Genomic DNA, 10,425 nt, shown 5'->3' with positions numbered 1-10,425 from the left:
GAAGTTGATGTATTTCCTCAGCGACCAGCACGGATCAGCTCTAGGCATGACAAAGCGGATATCGTCCTCTTTTGGAAGGCCAAACAAAGTAGTTTCGCTTTCACAACGAAACACACACGCATCTTCACGACATGGCGGCAGCAACAATACTACAGCGAGAATAAAAGTTACGCCTTCTTTCTTTGCGTGAACATTTGGGCGGTATTATGCAAATCTTCCCACATTGTGACGTAGACATGTGGGGGCGTGTTAGAACGAGCTGTTTTAGGTTGACTCTTAACTTTTATAAAGAATATCTCTTTGGATTTGAGACTTTAGTCTTTGCAACTTTACAGATCTTCTTTATGCACCAAGAGCTTGTAACACTTCAAAGAGAAAGGAAAAATTTTAATCTCATCATATGACCCCTTTAATGAAAGTTCTTATCGCTACAATCCAATTATGTTTCTAAGTAATCTGAAATGAAAAATGACGATACCTTGGCCAGATGTAAATAGTGGCTATATATATTTTTTAGAGTCGGCCAGCATTGATAACCTGAAGTTTTCTACTGCACACGGCCCTGAGAATTTAATACTGATGTATTAATGAATAATCTCTGTGAGATGACTTGCATATAACATGACATTTTCATATTGAAAAGTAACTGTTTTGTCTTGTATACTAAAACTGTGCATGTGGAAAAATGTTTGGTGCATATGTGTTGAATTTTATAATCCTGTTAAAAACGTAATAAAAATGTCAAAAGCCTGGTTGGCTGCTGTATTTCATTGGGGGTTTTAAACGGATAGAATTACATAGTGGGAAAACGGTAGCCTCATAAGCCACTTGTAATGTCAAACTACTGTTTTGAAAAAGCAGTCTGTCTATCTATCTATCTTATTTTTTGCAATCAGAACAGTATTTATCTGGCATAAAAACAATCAGGATCTCAGGATCTCAGAAAACAAATGTACCTAAAACAGTAACTACAGGCAAAATTTGATGTAATATGTTATTTTGTAAAAACTATTTTTAATTAACCCTCATGTTGTGTTGAGCTGAAGAGGTTTTCCTTTTCCCTAAAAATGTTAATGTTATTGCACTGGACTAAAACTTGTTGACTTTGCTCACACAGGGTATAACCACTTACCAAAAAGATAAATATATATATATATATATATATATATATATAATTTTTGTATTTTTCCCCTACCTTGTTATACTCAGCTACTGTTTCCATTAAAAAAAAAGAAAAAAAGAAACTTACATTTCTCATTATGCTATATTACCAAATGTTGGATTCAATCTTGTTTTCTTTTGATTTTAGCACAGGTTTTGCATTTATTTTTGGAACTGATTGATTATAGGCCTCACCTCAGTTTTTGAGTGAATATTGCCAATTATTTTTTTTTTCACTCAAAAACTAGTCAAAAAACTGGTGCATAAACTCGGATCAGTGAGGGCTATGATCAATCAGTTCCAAAAAAAAAAAGGCAAAACCTAAGCTAATTGAAAGAAATCAAGTCAACAAAAAGATTGAATTCAAGGTTTAGTGATAATATAGCATAATGAGATATTTACAAACAAGATGAATTTTTGACGAGAAACATCAAATAAGGTATTTTCAGCACAGCACTAAAAAATGTTAAGCAGACATTGAAATAACGCAATTAAAAAATAATATTTTTAATTGTAAAACGTATCACTACTTTCAGTCTACTCTGATTTAAACAAATTTGATGAAGGAAAAAATCTATTTAAGGGCTGATGTCATGTCTGTATTCACCATATTTCCTGTGCAGGACAGAGAAATCGATGCGTATATAGCTTCTTAGATGTAATCCAATGCGAGATTGTTGAATTCAGAGCATCTTTGCCGGGCCGGCCTCAAATGGTACATGAATAATAAGCTGACCCTTTTTAATCTGCGGGATCTAAACTGGATCAAGCTTTGCCTTGGCTGCTTGTAGAACAAAGTAGAACAAAGCGTTATGTGATGGCTCATATTCATTTAAAATGTCAAGAGTAGTTAAAGAATTTAATATCTCCTTTGAGAAGCGATATCCTGATAATAGTAGGCTACTAATGGTAATTTAATTAGCTGGACGTGCTAATCAATATTTGTAGCAGCCTGGGAGCTGATGTCTGGACTCTAACCTTCGCTGTAGATAAAGCTGAGTCACACTGACTTATTTTGGGCCAGTTATCGCCGCTTTGTTTGATATGCAGTTATGTATCACTCCCCAAACAAGCCTAATTTCAGATGAGTGTGGAAAAGGCTTGGTCTGGGTCATCTCCAGCAGCTGGATGAATGGTGTGTAATTAAAGGTTCAGCAGACCAGAGTGTTTTCCTAATTAAGTATAAATGCCAAGCTCATCAGGAAGACGCCCAGGCTCCATCTTAATGCCAGCGAGATATTTTATTACTAAACAGCATGTCTGGAGGAAGTCTGCATCTCTTTCCTAATTGCAAATACACACTGACATGACACATACACATATAGCATTGTGGCTGGTCAAGACTGACATTAATAAGAAATGCTGGTAACACAGTTTGTTTTGGGTGAACCGGTTCTTTTATATCATGCTCCCAAACATCATGATTCAGTTTTAATTTCAATTAAATTATTTTTCAATTAAATTTAATTGTAATACATAGGATGCCATCTTTAACACATTTCCTGGTTAATTTTGACCGGAAATTGATTCAGAGTGAATTAGAAGTACTGGGACCAGATCACTGGATCAGTACAACTTGCGAACAAAACATTAGTTCAATTAGTGAACTGGTTCAACTGAATCAATAAACAGAATCTGCTCAACAGAACAATTAATTCACAAATCAGACATTAATAATGAGAATGACATTCACTTCAGTTACAAATGGCAAACTCTATATTTTAAAATCCTCACCTATTTAAAGATATAACTAATATGAAGGTGACCAGCACTATCTGAAAAATAAGAGGAAGTATTATGGTTTCCTGTTAGAAAATAGATAATAGCCCATCAAATTAATATTTACAAAGAAACAAATAAAAACTAAGAATACACTACTGGTCGTGTTTGGAATTATTTATTAAATAAATTTGGAATAATCTTTAATTACTTTATAATAATGGTTCTGAAAAAAGTCTCTTATGCTCACCACAGCTGTATTTATTTGATCAAAAATACAGTAAAAACAGTAAAACTGTGAAATATCGTTACCATTTAAATTAAAATATTTTTTTATATTAATATATTTTATATTGTAATTTATTCCTGTGATGGCAGAGCCAAATTTTCAGCAGCCCTTACCCCAGTCTTCAGTGTCACATGATCCTTCAGAAATAAAAAAGCAATATTTCACATTATTTTTGTCTTTTTACTGTATTTTTCATCCAATAAATGCAGCCTTGGTGAGTATGAAAGACTTATTAAATAAAAAAGAAAAAACATTAAAAATAGTAATTATTACAAACGTTTGACAGGATGTTTATGCATTTAAAACATACAGTGTTTCTCTTATGTCAAGATGTTCCAAAAATATTGATGATGACTTGCACAACACAAACTTCTGTCCAATAAAGTTCTCTTTACAGCTCCTCCCCCTAAATTATAAAAACGACCTCCAACCAGCTAATTACGGTTTTTCAATGTGTCATTGATTACATGAACACTTTATTTTCCATCTATTGATCAATTATATATACTGTAAGAGGCTGCAATTTATTCACTTTAAGTGTCCTCATTGCTTTCATAGACAGAAGTGTGGTGTAATTTTGATAGGCTGTGACATAAATTAACACAAGCCCTGCAGTGTGTCCCGTTCTGGCTCCCTGTTAGGAAATATGTCAACAAAGAAAAGAAAATGGCAATTGTTAACTGGTTTCATGGGGTTTTGGTAAGTAGAAATTCAAAAATGAATGACTGCTCATATGATAATGTTTCACTCTATTACTAATCTTAAATTATACTCCACATGATATACAGCTAATTTATTAATCTCAAAACCATAACAAGTTTGTGTTAGACCAGACAGAAAGCACTGCTGTCAAAGTGAGTTGCCCAAATGTCCTTATTATCCAGATAATATCTCTCCAGTAAGTCTCTCGTGGTCTGTCTCAATGGACAGATATATTCACTCATTAGCCTTAAGGTCTTCAGACATGCACTCTGCTTGCAGTATAAACCCAGCATATGATTCATGACAGATTATATCATACATTGGCACCAGTTTCTATTGGAAAAAGCCTGACATGTTGGCGTTTTGAGAGCTGCTTTAGGGCTCTGCTCGGATGAGGACTAATATTCTTAATCAACATGGTCTGCTGGCACAGAAGTAGATGCTTTGAAGTAGTGGTATGAGTGAGGACGTGGGGCGATGCTCCTCATTATCATGGAGTACTGGGTCATATTTGGCGCGAGGGACTCTTTGGTGTGGGTTTTAAGAGGACTGCATCTCTTATCTCAGCTATAGTTTAGCTTGTGTTCCTGATATGCATTGAGATAAGTTTATGCCATCTGGACAGAAGACCCATCACACAAATGTACAAATTTACTCTAAATTTACTGTAAATTTTTGTCATTTTTAATTTCATTTTATAGGAAAAAGTATGGGTGCTCTCAAAGGTTAAGTTAAGGTAAAAATCTGATGGTTGAAAACAGAAGGTAGAATATTATACTTAGATTTTTTTTCCTAGGAAAATGTTTTCTTTCAAGTTTATCTGTGTTGATTATCAGCAGAAGAGTTATAATACTGATGAGAGCATCAGAACATACAGCATCCCAGTGAGAGAACTCAAATCCCTTTTTCATATTCAATCTTTTCTTTTCAAAGTGGTGAGCAGTCCCTCTGGGAGTTTTTGAGTTAGGTTATATTCACATTTTAATTCAGAGAAACTCTCCGTAGAGTCACTTTGAGGAATAATTTACATATGCCTCGGTTTGTGTGGCTTCATCGCGATCGTCTTTCTCCCAATTTATTGTCAAAACTTTTATTACTGGATTTTCATTACGATTTACGTCCTATCTGATGCGACTAGTACCCTGGTGTACAACGACGGCAAAGGCTTAATGCAGATCATAGGTTTCGGTTTGTACCCTCAATAAATATCATACTGATTTTGCATTGTGCAAGTGATTCTGGCTGACATGAAGGAGGCAGTTTACCATATTGAGTGTTGTAAGACTCCCCACCAGGGTAATTATCTTGCAGATTGCTTCTCGCTAGACATCCTGCTATACTTTCTTGACAACATGCTGGCACCGTTAAATCAAGAGAGAGAACAATTCTCTCACACTGAACCCATACTGACAAGGATGAAAACTTGATATTGCTTAAGGTCGATACATGCTATGCATACATGAGAATGGGACCAGAACCAATTTTAGCCATTCAGATGCTGAACGTCTCTTTGAGTTAATTTTATCCCCTACGAAATTGCTCAGGGTCTGTTACATCTGCTTAAGGGCAAATGTGATTTGAGGATGAAGGTTGCACGTGTTCACCACTTTAAAGACGTGTACAAAACAGCACTCAAACACTCAAAACTAAATAAATAAATAATGCGCACACACACGAAAAAAATTGTTCCCAGGAAATTAACAATAAACAAGGGCAAACCTAGACTGCCTTGAACTCTCCGTCCTTGCATGTGACATGCTACTCCACAACTCAATAAAACAATCCAAGGACATTTCCCAGTTGAAAAAAAATGTATTTGGTAGGCCTACAAGTCACGGCATCTCGTTGTTCTCGGGGCACGATTTTGAAGAACCTTATTTTGCTCAGTATAAAGGGCTTTTACAAATTGTCGCGGCCGTTATCCCACTGAGTATTCTGTGATAGTAACTGCGGGGTGAAGTAAGCCACACACGTGTAAGTACCGAGGTTAATAGGTAGCGAGCACCTTTCATCTCATCTTTTTGTGTATAATTTAAGTGCACAGCTAAAGCTAGTGATTTTATTATGATGTTCATGGAAAATTCTAATTGAATTATGAGTATAAACTAGACGTTTTACATTATAGGTCACATATATTACATATAAGTGAATGGTGCAAAAGTTTGCTATTGTATTCTAGTGGTTACTAGTACATGACTGGATAAAATATAGTAGTTTTCACTATAAAGTTATAAGTTTTAAGGTAAATATTTTAATAATTCATCAAGTTAGAAGGTTAATTGTGTCACTGTTACCTGCAATGCTTTTCATCTGTGCCAAGGAAAAATAAATCATATTTTGAGTTGTGAATGTGAGTTTGCAGTCTATATTAAGAAGATAGCTTGAAACATACAGAGAGACCTATGGATGCTTGTTTCACCACATAATTTATGAAGGCAAATGCAATGTTTTATCTGAGTTTTTTTTTTTTATTGCAATTCACAAGCAATTACAAGTTTGGAACTTGCAATTGGGGGAAACTTTTTTTATTATTAACTTTGATAAGAAAAGTCTGAATTGTGAGACATAAACCTACAATTATGATTTTAAAAAAGTCTGAATTTCTAGAATAATAGTTGACATTACTTTTTTTTATTTTTTTATCCTGAGTTGGAAAGAATCTTTCATAGTCAAGTCAAGTCAAGTTTATTAATTTAGAAGTTTCATCTGGTCTTGTTGAGATATATAGTTGAGTTGAGTTCATAGTGGCTAATGCATCCCGATTCCCGAAGAGCCTTAAATGAATAGTTCAGAAAGACCAGTTACCAGTTTCAAACACTGGCCTGTATGCCCACAAAACTATTTTTAATAGTTTGGTAGAATATGGCACAGGTAAAGCCAAGCTCATGGGTTAGGTTGAACCAGGGGCTCAAAAAACATTAATAATAATAATAATAATAATTTAAAAAGTTTATATTTTTTGCGACTGTTTCTAAATGTTAGTCAATAGATGTCAATAGATGGCAAAAGTGACTACATTTATGAGTGAATCACTGAATCATTTGTTCGCACAAATTCATTTAGAAACGAAACCCACTGCCGTTTCCTGCTTTTGCTCGTGTGATACTGCTTATAAATATAGAAATACAAGTAGCTAATAGTGCAAACAATAAATGCTATGAAAATGCGTTTATGTAGCATAGCCTAAAAGGGAAATACCGTACCAAACACATTGCTTCGCAAAGGTTATTTCAAAAATAACAGGCAATCCAGATCCAACACAAAAGTAGTAGGTATTAGTAATAATTAAAAATTGTCTGTTGAGCAAGTTAAATAAACCAACTATCTCTCCATAAAACGCAACCGTCCGTGCATACTTAAACCCTGTAACTTTTCACAACCAGAAGGAAATAACCAGGCTTCACAGTGTCAGTACTCAATACTGCAGTCACGCACGGTGGCCCAATGAAATATTCACATAACAGATGTAAAATTAATACACTAGTAGTACTCACTCATTTTAGTTGCACTCTCCGGTCCTCCTTTTCGTCAAATTCGTCTAATGAAATGATTAACTTCTCCATCATCGCTTTTCTTTTTGTGTTTGTATTTGCTGTCCATCCTTATCGTTCTTATTAGGTAGCTATGTAACCTCACACACATTGTTTTTTCTTTTTAATTAGGCAGCAGACTCGTGTGATACTGCCTGAATATAAACTGGACCTCCTAACAATAGCTAATTGTGATTTGTTGGTGATGAGCGATTCATTATGAACGAATCCTTTATGTGACTCGGGACTAACGTTGTCTGACGCACACTACTAACATCACCTCACGAGCTGTTGGAACATGCAACTTATTATTTCATTAAGAAATAACGAAATAGTGTCGCCATATAGGCTACTGTATAACATTACAGCGTTAAAATCAACTTTGTTTGTTTGTATGTTTATTTTTCACATGCTTGTTTCCAGAGTTCTTTCCAAGCCCGTCTCTGGCAGAGTTTTCCTCTCTCACAGCAGGTGGGCTACATCTACACCACTGAAGTCTCAACAGTGGGTAAGCTACCATTGAACATATTTAAAGTAATGACATCTTTTCAAAAAGCATAACGACATGTAAAAATAAATCATATTGCGGCCCACCAGAGATCAAAGCACACTGTAACTGTGTTGTGCACTTGTTCTATTTAACAAAGCACCCTTAACCCAGCTGCTGACTGAGAAATGGCTGGTTTTCTGGTGCATAGGAACACGTTGGTGGAGAAAGAAGTTTTCATGGAGAAACTGCTGTGCATATATATTGCTTTATATTCAGTGTATTTGAGCTGTTATCGAGAACAGAGGATAATGGCGATGATGATAATTATGATGATATAATTAACATAATAATGAACAACAAGACAAGTGAAGCTTCTCATAGCTTTTGATGTTGAAAGTCACTGTACATCTAGTCAAACGCTTAACAAGCTAGCCTAATTTGGCAGATGTGCAGACTGCATCAAACGTGTTCATCCTCAAAATCCATGAACATAAGTATGAATAAATAAATAATAATAATGAAAACCGATGTGAATATTTTAATGAAACACATCTGAGACCTCCATTAAATCTCCTGCGCTTTGAATGAGCAACCTCTGAGATATAAAAGTTTTCTGGTATGCTACAGAAGACTGTTAATTAACTTAACCTGGTCAGACAGATCAATACAGACTTCTGCTCTTGTTTAATTGGTCCACATCTTTTGGCACATGTCCACCATACATGTTAATGTTTCTGGGCATGATTTCAGAGTGTGAAGAAACACCAGCTGTTCATGCTAATAAAGACGGATAGAGAAAAAAAAAAACAGAAACGATGTAGAGAGAGAGAGAGAGGTATAAGAAATAGCTGCCATTTTACAGAAGCTATTTTAAGACTTTGCAACAAGGGACGTATTTTAATACTGGATGGCATTTCAGCAAATCATTCTGATGAATATTTTCACAGCCTTTCTCACTGTGATAGTCCCTCAGGCACAGATGAGACGTACTTACGCAGAGTCTTGTCAGAGGGCAGTGTTTTTATACAATGCAATTATTTTCTCATTCACTGGTCAGACAAGGCCACTACTTAGGGATCAAATGAGTCTGACAATATGATGAACTCATTATACCTCCTGCATATTTGAATCATTAATCATTTTTTGAATTTGAAAGTGTCCCCATAACCTTTGCATCATCAACAAACACCTGAACAACCTATAACGTTGCTCTACACTCATATAAAATGCTCTGACTCCCTTAGTAGATAGTATGTTATGCATCAGAGTCGCACTCCCAACTGTTTGAAAAGAAGGCAGAAAGTAGTTTATGAACAAAACTTAAGGGCTGCATACCTTGTATCCTTTGCCTATGAAGCAGTGTGTTGATGGTATTGGGATGAAATCAGATACATCAGAGATGTTGTATTGAAAGCCTTCCCAGAAGAGTGGAAGCTGTTATAGCTGCAAAGGGTGAACAACTCCATATTAATGTCTATGTATTTAGAATGCAATGTCATTAAAATCCCTGTTGGTGTAATGGTCAGGTGTCCCAATACTTTTGTTTATACAGTGTATATAATATTTTTTTCTAAACATTATAAATGAGTATATTAATTTTGATGTATATGCACAAAAATTTGTATGTACACCTTTAAAAATACACAATGATTACATGATATAAATTACTTCCATGCTAGAAATTATTTTAGCTTAGATAAGTGAGGATTTGTATAGCACATAGAGTTACTACCTATATACAGTGTTCTAAATCAGAGACCATTTCAGTTAAGATGGCGTCGTAGGGGCTGTTCACACAGGATGCGTTCTTGCATTGAAAAACCGCTCGACAGAGTGCAACAGAGTGGAACAAAATGCAGGTGTCACGAGAAAAACGTCTCAGGTTACGTATGTAACCCTAGTTCCTCGAGGGAACGAGACGCTGCGTCAAAAACGCTAGGGGAACGCCTTCTGCGACCCACGCTCTGAATCACATGTGAAATCAGTCCAATAGCTGAACGGGACGTCACAGCGGATGACGTCATGACCAGGAAGCTATAAAAGCACGTGCGGCGGAGCCAGCGTCAGCTTCTAGGAATGAAGCAAGCGCCCGAAAACGCTAGGGGAACGAGAATGCCCACGCCGCCAGACTTCCAAGTCTCTGCCTAGTGTGGAAGACTGCACAACTAGGGCGAGAGAACGGAAGAGCCGGGAGTGGCTCGCATGTCTAGCTCATAAAACCTAACAAAAGTAAGGGGCGTGGACCAACCAGCAGCGTTGCAGATGTCCTGCACAGGCACACCCGCTAAGAAAGCCTTAGAGGCTGCCACACTTCGAGTCGAGTGAGCCTTTACCCCTAACGGCGAGGGGAGATCAGAGGACTCATAACATAAGGAGATGGCATCCACTATCCACCGACTGAGGGTCTGCTTAGTTGCTGGAAGACCTCTCTTAGGGGGACCGTAGCACACAAGCAACTGGTCCGCCCTCCTCCACAGGGCAGCTCTGTGGACGTATGCATCCAGTGCTCGCACTGGACACATACAGTTAAGCTT

The sequence above is a fragment of the Sinocyclocheilus anshuiensis genome, unplaced genomic scaffold, assembly GCF_001515605.1.
Source record: "Sinocyclocheilus anshuiensis isolate Anshui unplaced genomic scaffold, SAMN03320099.WGS_v1.1 scaffold615, whole genome shotgun sequence".
In the NCBI taxonomy this organism is placed as follows: Eukaryota; Metazoa; Chordata; class Actinopteri; order Cypriniformes; family Cyprinidae; genus Sinocyclocheilus; species Sinocyclocheilus anshuiensis.
Note: the sequence above shows the minus strand (reverse complement) of the source record.